This window comes from Stegastes partitus, unplaced genomic scaffold (genome assembly GCF_000690725.1).
Source record: "Stegastes partitus isolate 25-593 unplaced genomic scaffold, Stegastes_partitus-1.0.2 Scaffold849, whole genome shotgun sequence".
Classification (NCBI taxonomy): Eukaryota; Metazoa; Chordata; class Actinopteri; family Pomacentridae; genus Stegastes; species Stegastes partitus.
Genome location: NW_007578580.1, coordinates 175,203 through 194,136, shown reverse-complemented (window position 1 = coordinate 194,136; position 18,934 = coordinate 175,203). Strand labels below are relative to the sequence as shown.

Genomic DNA, 18,934 nt, shown 5'->3' with positions numbered 1-18,934 from the left:
TGTGTTTCCTGAGGTCCTGTGCTTGTTCGTTCTGTGGACATCTCTGGATCCGGAGCTTTACGTCCCTGACCGCAGCCGCTGGCCTCACCAACCCCCAAAATACTTCATATTTATTGTTCTGTTCTATTGCTTGCTCTTCATCTGCTATCCTGTTTTCTCCACCCCTCATCCCCACCCTCACCCAACCAGTTGAGGCAGATGACCTGAGCCTGGTTCTGCCGGAGGTTTTTTTTCCACCTCCCTTGGGGGGGGGGGGTTGATTCCTTCCCACTGTTGCCAACCGGTTGCGCAGGAGTCCAAAGGCTACTTTGGATTGTTGGGTTCTCTGTTTAAATTTGTAAGGTCTATACCTTACTTTGTTAAGCGCTGTGTGATGATATATGTTGTAAACTGCGCTATACAAAATTGAATTGAATTGAATTAAAGTGTGTCCTCACCCAGGAGAAAGTCCCATCAATAACGGATCGGCATCCTTTATATTCTTTCCTGCAAAAGTTAGAAAATTACTTTTTTTTCTCCAGATGATGAGCAAATACATTTAACAGTACCTAGCTGAATTTAACCTAATCTGGTCTCAAATGCCGTCTGCTCTGTAAAGTGTGCACATGCAAGAGTTTATCAAAATTACATTCAAAAACGAAACACACACGCACAAATTCAAGATGTGTGTGGCCGTATGTCCCTCTCCGAACAAAATCAGTAGCTTTTTCCTGTCATCCAGTTCTGTGTAGTTTGGGAACAATGAGTCTAACTTTTAAAATACACCTCTCCTATTTATTTACAAATCATTGTTTGACACATTTTAAGACAAAGTGCTTCTCCATATATATCTCACCAATCATGCAATGACCACAGACTCTCTTGTTTTGACTTCTTGTGTTATCCTTTCTCTTTGGATAGAATGCGGTCACTAAGCCTGCATTTGTTCAGGATCTGTCTTTGCTTTGCATCTCTGAACCTCAAGAGATATTCTGACAATTTATATTTATGGCTTAAGGCCAGATACCAATAACATTTGTTTTAATCTTGGTTTGATTCCATTATTTTTTCCAGATACACATCTGTTGGAAAATAGTGCCGGTCTGAGGTTGATAAGTGTAGGATGTTATCTGATCAGTGTATCTCAGATCCAGCTGACAGAAGTGACTTTGTGGGAGTTCAGCTCCTGGGTTCGTAGTGCCTAAAAGGTCAGTGTGACTTGAGGGCTCAATTTGAGATGCAACCAAAATGTGTGTGTGTGCTTTTTTTGTTTGTTTGTTTTTTTGAGTTAATCATCACAGCCTAAATCCACCATGCATTGGTTAGTGTTTTTCTTTGGATTTTTTTAACATGGACCTGCAGAATACTGTCGGAAGCGCCTCTACAGAATGCTTACCCCATCTAGTTTAGTCCTGAGGACTTTGTGGACCCTAAACCTCACTATTATTATGTGCAATTGGTAGGACTACACCATCAAATATTTTAGAGCACATTGTAATTGGTCCGCTTTCTGTGAAATGTTCTTTTAATATAGAAAATGCCCTCTTTACATGCTTTTTGTTTTTGTGCATTTACTACCAACCAAAAACACCTGACTGACCTTGCACTGACTGTGAACCCTACATAATCATACACGTAAAATAAGGTGTGATCAAGATCACTGTGTCCTCATTTAAATTGATATTTGGCTTCATGACATTTTGGTTTCTTTTGGAAGATCATGATTTTAGTTTTGTTAAGGCTGACGGTCAAGGGCCAAGTTCTGACAGAATGTGAACATAATCACTGAGGTGTTGATATGTCAGAATGGGATGATGGGCAATGTTGACTTTATCTAGTGCTGTGCACTCTGAGGTGATCATCGTGTTTATATTGTAAATCTGGTCCCAGGGGAGGTCTGTCTGTGGCAGCAGTGTTGACATGGTGATATTAGCCCGAGGAAACTTCCTGTGTGCTGTTTGAGCCACTGTAATGTTGGCCTCTATCAATTTTCCTCCCTCGTTTGTGCAGGTTAGTTGTTCGGGTGTGGATGATCATGTTGCCAGTATCACCAAAATGTTCATGACAGAGGAGTTGGAGGGCTTTGTCACTGTTGGAACACCAGAATTTCTCCACTTTGTGATTAGAGAACAACTCTCAGTTCTCTAGGAATTTGTCATTGAAGTCGATAAGGACTAGTGCTGGTGACACCATAGTCTATGATCCTCTTTAGTTTTTTTTTTTTTTTTTGTTACTCCGGTTGGGAACAGGGCTTGTTGTAAGTCTGCAGAGGTATTGCTACCCTGTGGAGGACTGGTAAGGCTGTCCTACTGTATTGCCTGGTTATAGTGGCCAATCTATGACGGACTGGTGAGCCTGGTCTGGATGCGTCACCTTGTTCTGCCATCAATCAAAAATCATTAAAAAAAAAAAAAAATCAGAGTCAGTAGGCTATACTAGAAGTTCATTAGGCACAGTAGGTGGTGACTTTTTCCATTAACATGGCATGTTCTGATAAAGATCACGTGGATGAAGGTGCAGCATTACTGTGCAGAGAATTAAATATTCATCTGGAGATTGTTATCAGACCACATATAGATGTTTTAGCATTTCCAGACTGTAACGAAGAGGAACTTCGTTACGGGCGGTGTGTGAATATCACTGGGTTTTAGAGATCATGGAGCACTTTAACAACACACATTTGCACTTTGAGGAAACTTTGCACTTTAAACAAGCACTTTATTAGCCATTTTGCACATAAAAACAAGCAGACATTTGCACAGTTAATAATTGATGGTAATGATTGATGGATTGCGTGGTTCGCCTTTCAGACGCGGGAGCGGCCGCTCGCGGGTGATTGACGGCCACCTGTAAAGCAAAACGCCGGTGTTATCGATACATACGTGAGACTGAACAGTCGTGATAACGGAGTTGTGTGTGTCTGTGTGCATTCATTATGGTGCAAGGGATGAGTAGAGCGGAGTGCATAAATGTTTATACAGTGTAAAATGTGTGTTTGTGTTGCGCAACCTACCTGTCCTGGTGCTTCCGGTCCGGCAGGGTGTTCGGGCAAATGCGTCCCTGGGGGTCCGAGCGCCTGTTGTAGGTTCCGGGAGCAACCACAGGATGAAATGGTGCGGGGGTGTTTTATTCAGGTTTAAGGTGTTTATTTATGGTTTTATGGGTATATTGTAAAAATAGTGATTATTTATGGGTGTTAATGTTTGTAAATATATTTTATTATATTTAAAAATACTTCATAAAAATGTTAACTTATGTATTTAATAATGGAAAAGAACATAACCTCCCTGTGTCTGTGGTGGTGGGTTAAGCGTCCTGGTGGTATGCTATAAAAGGGCTGTCAGGATCTTCATTAGGGCTGCTACCAGTTGAAGCAGCACGTGCTCCAAAGAAAACTTTTATTGATTGAAAAAAAAGGAACAAATAAAAACTTGTCCATCACATCAGACTGGGTTTTCAGCCTCTTCCTTCCAGCTGCTCGTGGCTAGTCCTCACACAGACAGTTCTCTTTTTGAGCACCACCGTTTCACATCACAGTCCATCATCTACATACAACCTAATCTGTCCTTACATGTGCAGCATTACCATCCATAGTCATGCTCTCACAACCCATTAGATATTGTGTTTTGCTCTGAGTTTCTTTGCAAATGGAAGTCTTTTGTACAATGTCAGAGATGCAGAGCACTTGAGTAAGGCAACTGTATGCAGGGTGGTCAGAAAAGTGTGCCTCGCCCTGATACAGCTTTTACCCATCGTTGTTGTTTTCCCTGGACATAAACCTGTCAGAGCCATCAAGGAGGAGTTATACAGGATTGCAGGTGAATGAGATGTAGAGATCTGTTAAATTAATTTGAAATGATATTCTGTTCTGTTCTGTCTCCAATCTTGTTGTACACTGTATAATGACAATAAATGGCATTCATTCTTTCATTTATTCATTCATTCATTCATTCATTCATTCATACTGACATTAGACTGCAACCTCAGACTTGAACAGTGTTTTAATATTTCATCTTAAACTGCTGCCAAGTGCGCTTCTCCCCTGCGGGATTGCACCTAAATGAAATAAATTAATAGACAGTGGCAACACCTTGTAAATACTGTGAGTGGCAGAGGTCAAGAAGAAGTGGTCGGATCTAAAGGTTGAGGCAAAGAGGAGGGTGTCATGGCACCATCGAAGCGTGTCGGCTACACTTGGGGGCCAGGGCCCACCTGGCCTGAGCCCACACCACTAGACACCAAAATGGCTTCCATCGTTGGTGCGGCCAGCCTGTGTGGCATAGTGTCAGAGAAGGACGAAGACACAGATTTGGCGGAGACCACGGAGGAGACCAGTAAAGTACAGTTTTATTTGTTAGATAAATGTATAAATAAAATATTTCAACAGAGACTTCTGGAAAGGCACAATGAACTTATATGTTGTGTCCTCAGTCACTCTAGAGTTTGAAGTGGTGGGTGATGAGAAGGTACCCGGCACGGCGTGTCCTGGCACCGTGGCTGAAGGCATTGCTGTCTCCAGCACCAGTGTGGCCTGAACACATGGCCCAGCTGGAAGTATCTGGGTCCTGACTGACACGGTCCTGCAAAGGCAGAGGGACACCATCACTCAGTGGGGTCACAGATGAACTCAAAAAAAATACGTGCAGTCATGACCAACACGGGTGATGTCATGTTGGAAATTGCCAGCTCCATTAAAGATCTTGTTAAAAAATGAACAACCCAGTCTCACGGCAATTTGTGAAATAGTCACGAAACTTAATCTATTGATGCATGTCCAGGGACATGATTTGCTCAACTTTCTTTTTTTTTCATGTCCCCCACTACCAATACATTTCAATTGGAATTATCTTTCGTGTCTGGGACACGTTTCTCCCGCATTAGACAGCACATATTCACAGCTGTGAAATTTTTGTCGTTCTTTTCTTCTGATAGTCAGGCATTAACCAATTTTCCTATTATGGCCCATCCACACGAATAACTATAGAGATCACTATACAGATGTGTGTGCCCACACTGACCAACGTTAACATTCTGTAGACACCAGCACTGAGTAGGTGGCCTACCGTGTGCTCTAGCTGCTTATAAGCTCCGTCTCCATTCAAAAGGCAAAACATATCCAGGCAGAGAGAAGCTGTTCTATGATCAATCTGAAAGTGATCCCAACGATATCGTTCATATCTATTATCGCTTTAAAAGATGCTCCAAAGTTCAAAGGTTAATATCTTTGAGCAAGAGCAACTTCGAAGTTCCAGATTGACATAATCTTACTCCTCTGATCAAGTCATTTCCAATGATGCATCATGTTTAGTCAATAAAATGAGAGGGGTGAAAATTAGGGCTAAACATGACATGAACTGGGCAATTCGTGTCCCTGCACACGAATCAATAGATTAAGTTTTGTGACTATTTCACAAATTGCCGTGAGACTGGGTCGAAATTAAAAATACTTGCTGTCTCATTCCAAACAATGCATGACACCTTCACGGAGCCTTGCTCCCTGTTGAAGTTCTTCATGTTGGAGAGGTTGCACTGGGTGGGGGTCCTCATGGTGTGGGGGAGGGAGGCCAGGTGGAAGGGGAATGGCATTCCTCAGTGCCACATTGTGCAGAACACCACATGTCCTGATGATTCTACACATCTTTGTTGGGTGATACAGCAATATGTCCCCCGAGGCATCTTAGCACCTCCACCGGTTTCTTAGGAGGCCGATGGCTCACTCTACAGTGGAGCACACACAAGCATGGGCCACATTAAAATGCACCTCTTCTTCACTCTGCGGGCTGGTAAAAAGGGTGAGCCAGCGCCTTAGGGGGTAGCCACTAGTGGTGCAAGAGATCATTGTTGATTCGTGATCTGTACAGATCTCTTCACGGTTCGACATGCGGATTGGTTGGTAAAAAAAAAAAAAAGTTTTGTGTGTCATGACCGGGCTAAAGCTATAACAAAAGCTATTGGGGTGTTTATAGCTGCAGACATGAGGCCATATTCCGTTGCACAAAACAAGGGATTTACATTTTACATATGCTGAATGTGCTTGAGCCACGTTACGAGATTCTGTCACGCACCCACTTCAGTGAAAGATGGTGCCAAGTCTTTATGAGCAGGAAAAGACAAAAGTTGTTGCTGAATTGTCCCAGGCATCCTCTGTTGCACTCACCACAGGCTGGTGGACCTCACTACATCACAGCGAAGTGGGAGATGAGAAGCCCTGTGCTGCAGAAGCTTACACACAGGCACAAACCTGGCGCAGGTACTGACAAAAGCAGTGGCAGAATGGAAGATAGAGAGACCCAATACAAATATCCCAGTCACAACAGATAACTCTAAAAACCAAATAAATGCAGTGAATGAGGCAGGACTGGGCCCACAGATAGGGTGCTTTGTACATGCAATAAATTTAGCGTCCCAAAAAGGAATCACGTTGAATAAGGTGGATCGCCTCTTTGGGAGGATGAAGAAGGTGGTTTTATATATATATATATATATTTAACATTGTTTGTGGACATCACAACTGCATTGGACAAATCAGATGGATTGTTTGAGTGTTTTAGCACATGTGCTAATTTGCTACACTTGTCCACAGGAGGCTTTTAAAATGATAAAAGTAATACAAGTAGAGAGAGAGAAAAAAAGAAAGACATACAGTGTACAAGAACATTACAACAGTTAAAGAGCGGCAGTTTTACAGGTTAAAAACATATATAAGCTACAAAGCAAAGGCAACATGGTCAAGCAATCAACCAGTTAAAACAATTTTTGTGAGCACTGCTGTTTTAATTTTAGCTATTGTTTGAGTCCTTTGTTAAAAGCATATGTGTCGGGATGGCGCAATTCCAGCGGGTCGGTTTGTCTGACACTGGACTCGGTTCAACACATAGATCCAAGAGCACTGCTCTAGGGAATCTAATCTGGCTTATTAGCCAGTCAGCATCATGGGCCAGGAAATCATCATGGTTCCTAAAAACTCTCTCCATGCTGATCCTACCATTGGCAAAGTCTTCAAGCAGTGCCAGCGCATCCATTGTGCAACATTATGCACGGCTGTCACCGCATTATTTATATGCTTACTCAGCAATTAGACTGGTTGTAGACACCTTGTCGTGATTAATAATCAATCAGTGCTATCCACCACTCTATATCATTTGAAGATGGAAGTATGATGTATGGACATAGTGCTGCAAACACAGTAGTAGGCCCAATGTCTCACGCAAGGAACACATCTATAATACTGCAGGCTGGGTGTTTATGATTAAGTGGATCTATAAGTCTGATATGTGATGACATTAAATGTATGAGATGAATCTGGCTCCAAAACGGGGATCAACAAGGATCAAAGTTGACCGGTGTGCACATTCTCCTGCCAAGTTTATTTTTTATAAATCACAATGTTTGCATGGGAAGTGGTGTATGTATTTTTCAAGCCCCATTTTGTGCATACACAATGTTTTATAAAAGAGGCCCCTGGTGTTTAATGGAGCTGTAGGTGCCAATTATGGAATTACCTGCAGATACAGTGGATCACAGCATCTTATTACAGAGACTGGAATGTTTAATTGGGCTTATATGAACTGCCCTAAATTGGTTTAAATAATATCTGTCAGATAGATTCCAGTTGGTGCATGCTAATGATGATTCTTCTACTCACACCAGAGCTAGCTATGGAGTTCCCAAGGGTTCTGTATTTGGACCAATATTATTTACTTTGTACATGCTCCCCTTCGGCAATATTATTAGGAAGCACTGCATACAGTTGAAGTGTTATTATGGAGGTGATACCTAGCTATATTTATCTATTAAGCCAAATAAACCAATCAGTTTGTCAAACTCCAGGAATGTCTGAAGGACATAAAGGCCTGGATGACCTGTAATGTTTTCATTTAAATCCAGAAAAAAAGCAGATATTGTATTTGGCCCTAAACATCTCAGAAACACCCTGTCATACCAGATAGTTGCTCTGGATGGCATTGCCTTGGTCTCCAGTTCTATTGTAAAGAACCTCAGAGCTATTTTTGACCAGGACATGTTGTTCAACACACATATAAAGTAAGTTTGCAGGATGGCATTCTTTCACCTTCATATTCGGGTAGATTAATCGTAGCAACTGGACTTGTTTGAGTTTGTTGAAGACGTTTCACCTCTTATCCAAGAGGCTTCATCAGGCTTCATCACTGATGAAGCCTCTTGGATAAGAGGTGAAACGTCTTCAACAAACTCAAACAAGTCCAGTTGCTACGATTAATCTACCAGAATAACCATGACCTGAATGACTGAGAATCTTCACAGACATGTTTCACCTTCAAAATATTGTCAAAATCAGAAACATCGTGCCTTCATCACTTTGTCAGCTTGTTATTCATGATAAAAATGTTAATTCAAATGCTAAAGGTATGTTTTGGTTATCCATGAACCTAATAGTGTAGATAAAAATGAGTGCAGAACTTTGACATTGGCTGGAAATCACAATATGGCTGGAAATGAACTGCTTGGTGGAGATCTGCACTCTCTGAGTGCTTTTCTAGTTAATGTCTAAAAGAGAATGGGCTTATATATGTGCCTCTTGGCCAAATAACCAATCTGTGGCAGCCAGAATTCTTGCTAGTAGGAAGGGGATCAAATATTTGTTTCCCTTGATCAACTAAAAATTAATTAATAACTTTGAAATAATGTGTTTTTCTAGATCGTTTTTGTTGGTATGTCTGTTAAAGTTAAAATAAACCTACTATTAAAATTATAGGCCTGCTGTTTTTTGTTTTATTTTATTTTTGTATGTGACCAAGATGCTGCAAGGAGGCGCAGTTGGTAGCACTGTTGCCTCGCAGCAAGAAGGTTGCTGGTTCATGTCCCGGTGGGGGCACCGGGATCTTTCTGCGTGGAGTTTGCATGTTCTCCCCGTGCAGCGTGGGTTCTCTCCGGGTTGTCCGGCTTCCTCCCACACAGTCCAAAAACATGCTGAGGTTAATTGGTGATTTTAAATTGTCTGTAGGTGTGATTGTGAGTGTGCTTGGTTGTCTGTCTCTAAATGTAGCCCTGTGATGGACTGGTGACCTGTCCAGGGTGTCCCTTGCCTTTGCCCTAAGTCAGCTGGGATAGGCTCCAGCCCCCCTGTGGCCCTAGTGAGGATTAAGTGGTGTATAGATAATGGATGGATGGATGTGACCAAGATCATAAAATGTTTAGGTGATCAAATACTTATTTCCCCCACTAGTTCTCCACATCACACCCAAACAAAGTCAGCTTCTGCATCAGGTAGCTACTACTTTTATTGCCAGACATGATTCAGTAGCCAAGTAGACCAAAATTGAGTTGATTGGTCACTGATGCCAGATGTTTTAGGCAGCCTTTTGATGTTCTGTGGGCCACACCCAGAGCTGGCTGTAGTGCCTAACTTTGATTTGGTTTCCTTTTTTGTGGGTCTCATCGGATGATTTGGGTGACTGTCAGATGTAACACTGTTGATAAAGTTTTAATGGTGTAAACCTCAGATGATCTGATGCCTCAAGAACATGGTATCTATGCCTGTTCATTGGCAAAGTCAGTAACAAGAATGTCTGAATCCTAGAATGTGCTCCGATACATGTCAAACATTTTGTCATAGCCTCGTAATTGTGGGTATTACCTTTCTAATGGGAACCAACCAAGTATTATTAATCCAATGATTTTAAAATCCAGATGGTTAGGACTAGTCTTAGGGTTTAGATTTTTTGGGGCTGAGAGGGAAGTCTGTCTGGGTGACTGTTTTTTTTTTTTTTTTCCAAGTAATTTTTTTGGCCTTTGTGCCTTTATTCGATAGTGCAGTGAGAGAGAGACAGGAAAGAGGGGGGAGAAGAATGGGGGGAGGACGTGTGGGAAAGGGCCATGAGTGTGATTCGAACTCATGACCTCTACATCGGGACTGTATATATATATAGCGGCGCCCATGGGTGACTGTTTTAGATCAATCATGTTGCCATCAGTTTGTCAGTTCTGTGTTGGTAGTTTTGCTTGTCAGAAAACAATACTGTCGGTCAAAAAGAGACATGGTTAAGAAATGTACAACAAAATGAAGACTGAGTGCAGACAGACGTAAGTTTAACTAGTAAAAGTGATGTCCCAGTGATCAGTTTGCAGGGGCCACAATAACAGTATGTATTGTAAATTACTGCTTTAGGTGATATATTAAAGCTATGAACGCATCTGTTTTGTATTAAATGTGTGTATGCATCAAGATTAAAACAAGTCAAAGAACCTATCTTGATTAGTGGAGATCTAGTAGAAAACACACCTGGGTCCCACCTTATCTTATTTTAATTTCTCCCCTTATATAAAGAGCAAATCAGATGAGTTCCTGGGTTGGGCTAACTGCTGTCCATCGTAGTGTAGTCGCCTTCATAATTACCACTGACTCATCCCTTATTGCTGCTGCTCACCTCTATTTCACTAATGGATCAGCTGCAGCCCTAACAGCCCCTCAGTTGACAAGTGGACATTAGAACATGCTCCTCTCTTTTTCATTATTCCATGATAATGCATCCAAAACTGCAAACACAAACCCCTAACGTACATACATGCACACTGTACTGAACATACAAACTGCCTGCCACATCTCTGTCATCAGCATAACATTTACCCTGTCCTTGGGGAATCTGACCAGCGATGAAGCTCATCTGTGATGGAGATGGAACCACTTGCAGCATCATGTACACTATAGCCAGGCCTCATATATGTAGATTTATCATCCCCTTCAGCAGCTTTTACATTAATCACCTGTCAGGACAGCAGCAACTGAGCTCATACTGAATGCATCTATTTGTCTTCGACAGATGACAGAGAGCTAAACATTTCTCTGTAGATGAAGACTTACTCTACTCCACCTGCTTTTGTGACAGAATATAACACATAAACATTATCTGCAATTCAAAATGTACCGTATCTATCTCATATATGTGTATAAAATCAAAATATTGAAATTTAAGACTTTGCTTGAACTAATATGTTTGGACAACATTTGATGTTAATGTGCTGTTGTGGCAACCAATGAAAAGCTACAGGCTACAAACTACAAATGTCACAGGTACTACAACAGCAACGAAGCAAGCAACTGAGAAAAGAAGAGAAGAAAAACAAAGATAGAGACAAAGAACATGAGTGTTTGTATTTTCACATCAATACTCCAAGCACATAGAAATGACAGAAACGGCCTTCACTGGTACTTAGTAATCTGGCAGTGCTGCAGACGGAGCTCAATTCATTCATCAGAATGACTGATAAGTGCTGACATTTGAACTCACTCAGAACTTCATCTGACTTGGCTACAATGGATGGCTACAAGTTGAATTGTGTATACTGTTGTCTAAATGGTTGTAATGAGCAGCATGGACTGTTTATACGGACTATTGAATCTTAGAAATTCAGTTCGAGGTCCCATGACAATAGACAGTAGTGTAGTACATTGTAAAAGTCTTTGCAGGTGGTGTTGAAAAGTTTCACTTTTCAGATTTTTAGATTCAACAACTGAGGACAAAGTAAACACAGGTCCGAATCGCTGGTGGACTGCATGATGGCTCAATAGTTAGCACCATACCCTCAAAGCTAGAAGATCCCCAGTAATGAACAAAGGTAGTGAGAAAAGTTTCATAGCTTCTGACATCCCAAGGAATTTCTTAACCTGCCTTTAATTTATTAAATTCAAATGAATTTGTGATTTAATTCCAAGTGAAAATGTTGAACATTTTGCTGTGAATTTCAACCACCTTTTTTGCCTCTAAAGCTAAATTGAAGAAGCCCCTGCATTAAATATAAACATAAATCTAAGAGAACAGGTAAGTATAGATTTCTAGGCTTGACTGAAGAGAAGATCCTTCATCACTGGAAAAAGTGGAGTCTAGGCAGCTTGATAATTAGCTGCACTAAAACCCCTCAAACAGACAGACTTCATTCATTAAAGATAAGAGTTAATTAATATCTTTTTAATGAAAAAACAAACAAAAGCCATTTGCATGAGAGGGGGGTTATCAGCATACTGTGATTAAGTATTAAATTCTCCAGAAGATATTCTGAAAGACAATGGGCGGTTGGAAAATGTTAAAGAGCAATTTGTATAATAAAGAACTGTACACAGGGAAAACCTTTTTCAGGAAAACAACATGTAAAGAGGCTGTTATTAAAACGAACACATTTCTCTGCTTTACTAGGTCTGAAGGCCCTTACTGCAACAATTTACTTGTTTGTTTTTCAGGCAGTTTCTGTCATGAAAACAGTGCAGTATTTCATCTTTTCAAAGCAGTCTAAAGCTGCCATGGTGCCACATTTATGAGCTGCCATATTCTCCATCAGTAATTCATGTAAACAGCGTGAGCATGTAAAACAGAGAGCACAGTCATTTATTCTGGTTACATATACACACAGTCAGCCTTCCTTTCTACAATAATACATTGTGGCTGAGTGCAGCATTTGTCAAGCCCACACTCTCAATCACAACACCCAACTCCAGCCTGAGTCTTTGATCACAGTCTGTGACCAATTCAGCTCAGTCCCCATGCTTAGTGCTAATTTTCAAACACACTGTGTGGTCTTTTGTTTACTTGTAGCACAAATCAGAATTTTTTTAATGACCACGTGTTTACACACACTGATTCAGCACTGTAGTTCCCTGGTGCAATAAATAATCAGGATGACTCAATGTCATTGCATTGTGCTAACGAAAGCAAACCAATGAAGGATCTTATGAAGTGTCTTTTAAAGAACAGAGTTGGTTTTCTGCAGCAGAATTTCACATTTATACAGGTATATATATATGTATATCAAGTCAGCTTTATATATGTGTGTGTGTGTGTGTGTGTGTGTTTGTGAAGAATAAAAGAGCAGCAGCAAAAAATGCAAATATACAGTATGTCACAAAACACATATGTTACATTTCTGCAAATATTTCATCATATAGAGCTTATGCGTTAGTTCAGACAGGCACGGAGTCACAGTGTCACAAGGCCCTTTTCTGTCCAATCGTTCATTGTTTAAGTCCAGCCAACCCACTTAGCCTGCTTTATAACTGAGGCAGCGTTCATTCATTCTGCCCACTCTACACTCACCACATCACTGCTACACCAGCCTCTGCAGATTGACGAATCTCCACCCCCTTCCCAACCACCTCCCTTTTTAGAACAATTCAATTTCTTAACCATCTATTTGTTGGGGTTCTGGTAGAATGTGGCAGTTTATTGTTGGTTTTGTTCTGCTGTGATGTGCTGTGCATGCTTTTCAGGCTGGGCGTGGCCGTGGCCGAGGAGGACTTGCTTGCTGATTCACCACACCTGTCTCCTGTTGTAATCAGCGCTGCTCTTAAGCCGGTTTCTCCCCATACTGCAGCGCCAGACAGTTCACTCTGCTTTGAGCAGAGTGAACTGTCGATCGGCCAAAGAACAGTTCCATAGATCTTGAGTTGTTGTTTGTTCCTGGTTGTTAATCCTTTCCTCTCGTTTCCTTCGCCTACCCCGGAGCCTCCTCAGCCTGATGCCCTCTCCAGCCCTGCCACCACGAATCAGCCACCAGCTGCAGCACTCCGGTTCGCATTCACGGGTTTTTCCACGCGTCAAGCACTTTTCCCCTGGAGCACGGATTTCCCCCACACTGGACCACTTCCTCGGAGTCCCTGGATCCCCCCTCACCTCCTCCACTGAAGGACCTACGAGCACTGGCACTTCTCTACCCCCCGCTTCCTTGGTGTCTCATAATAAACCTTTTTGTAGTCACTCCCTGTTCTTCTGTTGCATTCTGGGTCACTCAACACACATTAGGAGTATCTCCTAACACTATTAAATAACTAATCATTCTCACCCAACTGGTCGAGGCAGATGGCCGCCTTTCCTGAGCCCGGTTCTGCCAGAGGTTTTTTTTTCCCCCTCCCTTGGGGTTTTTTTTTTTTTTTGGTTCCTTCCCACCATTGCCAACCGCTTGCTCAGAGGGAGTCGAAAGGCACTTTGGATTGCTGGGTTCTCTGTTTAAATTTGAAAAGGTTTACCTTACCATGTTAAGCGCTATGTGATGACATATGTTATAAACTGCGCTATACAAATAAAATTGAAATCCCATATTGTGGGACTGTAGGATGCAGATGGTTCATTATTGTACCTTGGAACTATGTAATCTGGATTTTTTACAGTGAGGACAATTTTAGTTGGTCTCCTTGTGTTTATACTGTATATCTATTTGAATATTGTGAATTTAAGGCTCTGCTGGGGGTTTGTGATCTCAGTTACTGTCTGTGTCATACTTGCTCAGATTGTTCCAGAGCATCACTTGAGCAGAGTCACCACCAAACTCAAATGCATGTGATCCCAAATAAATCTGTCAAAATCTTTTCATGGGACAACACTGAAGAAATGACACTTTGCTACAATGTAAAGTAGTGAGTGTGCAGCTTGTATAGCACTGTAAATTTACTCTCCCCTCAAAATAACTGGTCTGTGCAGTGGCTAATTGTCCAGTATGAATGGGTTGTGGAATGAGATACGTTTCCCCCTCCTTAACCCTAGAACACTAACGCTAAAATTAGTAACATTATCACTAACACCAGGTATATTTTACCCGACATTATAATCTGGATAAAATATAGTTTTCATAAATTTATGTAAAAGTACAACACTGTATGCCAAATTGTACTCTTCTTTAATTTCTCAATATACAATATCACATAAAATAAAATAAAAAAAGGTCCCATGGGGGACCCTATAAAAAGGCAGCAAAATTATTTAAAAATCAGGTAATCCTTAACGACAAATTTCCAAACAAAAAAATAATGGAGCTGGGAACTTGTTCTTTGGTCCAGCCATTCCTGGGACATGTGAGTCTTGTCTGGTGAAGGCACAGTCTTCCTGCATCACTGACAACTGTGGCAGAGATTGACAAAAAATGGCATTTTTTGAGAGTGGAAAAATTACCACATTTTTTTGACTATATGAATTTCCTTGGAAAGACTCCATACCAGAACCAAACTGTGCCTTCACCAGACAAGGCTCACATGTCCCAGTACTACAGTTTGGCATACAGTGTTTTACTTTTACATAAATTGATGAAAACAATATTTTATCGGGAATATTATATCAGATAAAATATACCTGGCGTTAGTGATGGTGTTACTGATTTTAACGTTAATGTGCTCTTGTATTTCCTTCTCAGTCAGGTATTTCACTGATTTTCTGGACATTTCTTTTTTCCCCCTCTCTCTGAGTGCTTCAACTTCACTTAGCTAAAGCTAAAAGCTTAGCTTTAGTAGAAAAATCTGCGTAGCTAATGATTGCAGATGTAAACTAACATTAGCTACACTTGTTAGCATGCCAGAGTAACTAAGCCTGTTACAGAATGACACCTGTGGATGAAATGGGGCAGAGGATGTGGCCGGCCTGAATGTTGTTTCCCTTGAAAAGTGCAAAGAGCGCCTGATTTCAACACACAAACACTAACATTGGGTAAATGCCACCCATAAAATATGTTACCCTCTATCACTAACGCTGGGTGAAAATCACCCGAACGCATGCCTCTTGAAAAAACCATAGATTGGAGGTGGGAAACAAACATACCATTAATGACATCAATGAGCAGCCTGAAGCTACCCAAGGACCCATGCAGCTCAGACAGCAGCAACACAATGAAAATCACATGACAAAAATTGTGTGGGTGAAAATCACCCAGCGTTAGTGTTCTAGGGTTAAGGTCCTGTGACACTAGCCCGATGGTGGCTGAAAAAGGAGCTGTAAACAAATCAAATCAAATTTATTTGTTACATAATGTGTTGCTTTTTAGGCAAAATTATGAAAAAGCTTTTATTTTGAAGTTGTCAGTTGACAGTTGTCATTTCCTGGTGCCATTCTGATATTTTGTTTTACATGCTTATATATCTTTCTGGATTCATGGCCATGTACTTAGTGAATGCCACAGAGGCAATGTCGTAATGGTTAACTTCATTATTGGACTGACTGGTAAAGCTAAAAAGGTTTCATTTACATGTATTTCCATTGTTTTATCCTGTTTTTGATACAGTTGGCACTGTTTGTAAGGTGTACTAAAAGCCACAGTAAAGAAAAAGTCAAGATTTCTACCACTCACGATTCATTTTACAAGCACGAGTTTCACTTGTTGGATTGCAGCAGCTTTTATGCTGCAGTGAAGGCAGCATGCATACACAGTTGTACATGTTACAGTGCATAGTAAAATGTTTTGTGTATCTGATCTGGCTTGTACGCACAAAACGAGGTAACTGCAAAAGACATAAAGGGCACACAAAACAAAACATGCATAGGTATAGGCAATATAAACGAAATAGTGAAGCAGTATTTGCAGCCCAGGTGTAAAGATTTATATTATTTTAAATATAAAGCGGCTACAATAATAAAACAATAATTAACAATATAAAGTGACTCTTGTCTTGTTGTTTTGTATAAATATGTGAGTGTAGAGTGTGTGTATGTAGTAGTGTGTAGGATATGAACAGACACAGATGCCAAAGAGACGCAACACTTTCCAACTCAGGTCGCAAGATGTGGTAAATCAACTGATCAAACTAACCGGAGCCTCAAATGGCAGCTTCAAGCCAGAGTCCAGGAAGGGGTAAATTAACTGATCAAACCAGTTGGAGCTTCAAAGGGCAGCTAACAGAAGAGGGACAGTCATAAAGAGAAAAAGAAAACATTCACCCTCTTTGATTATCAACCCCCCAAGTCCAAAGAGCTTGACCAGTGAAGTGGCTGTATGAAAAACAAATATCTGGGTGACTTTTATCGCTCTCTCTTCCTGCCATACTGTAGTGTGTTATTTTATGTGTTAAATTTGAAAGTACATAATATCATGGTAAACACCCCAAAACCTTAAACACAGTTGGAGAAGTCCTTCTTTAATTTATTAGCTTGTTACATAATCATATATTCTAATACTGCATTATCTTTGCAACCGTGCAAGATAAACAGCTCATGTTCAGACTGTTTGCGATCCTCTAAATGACCATCCATCCATCCATTATCTATACACCGCTTCATCCTCACTAGGGTCATGGGGGGCTGGAGCCTATCCCAGCCGACTTAGGACAAAGGCAGGGGACACTCTGGACAGGTCACCAGTCTATCACAGGGCCACACCCAGAGACAGACAACTAAGCACACTCACACCTACGGACAATTTAGAATCACCAATTAACCTCAACATGTTTTTGGACCTTGTGGGAGGAAGCTGGAGAACCCGGAGAGAACCCACGCTGCACGGGGAGAACATGCAAACGCCAGCAGAAAGATTCCGGTGCCCCCACCGGGACGCAAACCGGCAACCTTCTTGCTGCGAGGCAACAGTGCTACCCTGGGCCACCCTGCAGCCCTTCCTCTAAATGTGAGATATTTATTTTCACTCTGTATAATTACACGCACATCTAGTTCTAAAGCAGTGGTTCTCAACTGTTTTCTGTCAGGCCCCACTTCAGAGGACAAAAATCTTTCGCACCCCCAGTTTATGAGCCAGTTTAAACTTACTGAAATTAAATAAATATCATGAGCAATCAAATAGTGCAGCAACAACTTGCTCAGTGATCAGTAAAATTAACAGAGGGGATAAGCCTTCAATTTTGCAGTGGTAGTCTCATCAGTCATTGTTGACACCATATCAAGAGCAGTGGGGAGTCGGAGATCCTCAGCTATTGTATGTGGTTTCTTGCACTTGGCAATTCTGTTACAGATGGGGGCGGGGTGAACAGAGTATTGTGGTTGTGTTTGTGACGGAAGCGGCTGGAACATAAAACAAACACACCTCTTCTCTCACTTCCACTCTGCACTTACAGACACTCTGAGACGGTGAGTGTCAAATTCAAACGTGCGGTAAATTGAACACAAACGAGTTACTGATATGTTTTATCTTAACTCGTAGATTTACCCATTATCTTTACTTCATCATTTAACATTTTGATGACAAAAAATTGATGTTATTCAGTAGAGAAGCTGATGAAACGTGCCAACTAGATGGTAAATAACCGTCACAGGGTTCCTGCATTAATGATTATGTGACACGAAATCTTGCTACGGTGTGTTTTTTTTCTTCTTCTTTTTTGAAACAAGAAAAATCTGCTAACGTTAAATGAAGACACTTTACACAGAGATGTTTTGGGAGCAGCCAGGGCATTCCCAATCCCAAGTTTGAGTTACAACTGAATGGTGTCATTTAGTCTCTGTTACAGCAGCAGCCAGGGCTGTCAGAAAATGCCCCTCTTTTTATATTTAAAAATAAAATCTTTAAAAATCAAAAACAATACCTGTCACCTAAACCAAACGGCCTGGGGTCCAAAAGATCCCCAAAGTCCTGAATAGTTAAGAAGAAGCCATGTGAGGGTCAGACTAGTGAATCCAGACAGGTTCAGGGGGACAGTTCTGACGACAGGCATCCAAAGCAAGACCAGTCCAGCAGCTGTAGTCCATCATCAGCACCAGGTGAAAGGCAGAGCAGGACAGACATTCCTCAGACCAAATGAAGAACAACATTTTTCATTTCATTTTTTTTAATGCAGTAATTGGGTGCCCCCCAAAATATAGCATTGGGCCCCCCTAAAAATAAAACCTAGAATCGCCACTGTCTGCAATGCAGCTCCTCTGACAGGTGAGTGACCAAACATTTGTTGGAAAACAGTGGAAAGTGCATTCTACACAAAATTGATACACAAGATGAAAGCTGAAGTCACGCCTGCCCCAACACCAGACGTCACTGTACCCGCTCCATAATCCAAGGAAACTGCAAGTACTGAGCTTTCTCTCTACTGAACGGGGCCTTAAAAATTACAATTGGCCTTTAAACAAACACCCCAAATTTATCGGTTTATCTGCTGCTTTCCGTGAAAGGCTTTTCAAGTCTCCAGGTCATACTTCTGCTCCGCATTTGGTTTCTCACTTTCGGGTTCTCACTCAGCATTTTCATCATTGTTTGTATTTTATGTTTTATGTTTGTTGTTTTTGTT

The 18,934-nt window shown here is 41.2% G+C and overlaps 1 long non-coding RNA gene across 1 annotated transcript; it reads right to left on the bottom strand.

Moving 5' to 3' along the window:
• Positions 1-2,671: 2,671 nt before the first annotated feature.
• On the bottom strand, positions 2,672-3,086 carry LOC103365518 (uncharacterized). Its single transcript, XR_520615.1, has 2 exons — positions 2,993-3,086; positions 2,672-2,826 (listed from the first exon to the last, which is right to left on the bottom strand). It is a non-coding gene; the product is annotated as an uncharacterized LOC103365518 (long non-coding RNA).
• Between the last annotated feature and the right edge of the window lie 15,848 nt (positions 3,087-18,934).